At 38.1% G+C, this 1,106-nt stretch overlaps 1 non-coding gene across 1 annotated transcript; it reads right to left on the reverse strand.

Moving 5' to 3' along the window:
* Positions 1-391: 391 nt before the first annotated feature.
* On the reverse strand, positions 392-463 carry TRNAH-GUG (transfer RNA histidin (anticodon GUG)). Its single transcript has one exon. It is a non-coding gene; the product is annotated as a tRNA-His (tRNA).
* Between the last annotated feature and the right edge of the window lie 643 nt (positions 464-1,106).

Genomic DNA, 1,106 nt, shown 5'->3' on the forward strand with positions numbered 1-1,106 from the left:
AAATGCTGATAAACAAGAGAAAAGATGACTCAGGAAAATAAAATGCTGATGTTTCCTGAAGCCATTTTGGCTTGAAATCCATGTCAGTTTTACCCACCTGGAAAAAGTGTCATGTGATCATTAACACAAGTCATAGAGAATGATGGCTTGGTGTCACATAAATAGTATGAATTTTGTTTTCTGACGTCAATTTTAATTTCGCTAATCCTATATAATAGATAACTTTGGCCATAAGATTCAAAGTGATCATTTTATGGATCCTTGTAATATTCAAGTTTTTTGGGCTTTTGGTATGTGGATTTTAACTTTGTCTTTATATGTTAAACCTTGGGCATAGGAGGACACAGTGTGAGCGGAAAAAGTGAGACCTGTGTTTCATGAAGAATTACCCAGGATACACTGAGATTTGAACTCAGATCACTGGATTCACAGTCCAGAGTGCTATCCATTACACCATGGAACCAGAGGGACAATGTACCTAGCTGGATCTTCTTGTGAAGAAAAGGGTGGAACGAGCATGTTAAATCATGAATGGTTGTGGAAACAGGCTCTAATGCTGCAGTGCAAATCTACTATTAATACAAAATGGTAAATTAATATCTACTATCCTTTTATTTCACAAGTGTGCGTAGAATTCCACGATATCACAACAAGGAGAGTTTTAAATGTTGATAAAAACTGGCAAATAGAGTGTTGCATCTATTACTTGGAAAAAGGGTGAGAAAAAATAAATTTCAAAACTTATACTGTTAGAAAGCTGTTCATCCAGAAGTTGCTAAAGATTATTCATTGTGTAGTAAAATCTTTCATCCGAGACGTAATTCAAGTAGAGTTTGTAGAAATCAAAGCCCATGCCCCAGTCCATCAGCCACGATAGTGCTCTGTGTCCCCTGGACAAGAGCAGGAGAAGGTCTTCTTATTTGATGGCACCCAGAGTGCTTCTTTTGTTTAGCATCGGGACGCACATGTTACGTTGCGCAGGGCAGGCTAATCCAAAGAAGATCCGAAGATGCTGTCAGTATGGTTCTACAAACCCAGTCCAAAGATCACAGACAAATGTCTTGGGAGATAGACGAGGGAACATGAAAAATTATTCTAGTGTTGAG

This window comes from Phyllobates terribilis, unplaced genomic scaffold (genome assembly GCF_046119375.1).
Source record: "Phyllobates terribilis strain yellow unplaced genomic scaffold, ASM4611937v1 Scaffold_13__5_contigs__length_258822181, whole genome shotgun sequence".
Taxonomy (NCBI): Eukaryota; Metazoa; Chordata; class Amphibia; order Anura; family Dendrobatidae; genus Phyllobates; species Phyllobates terribilis.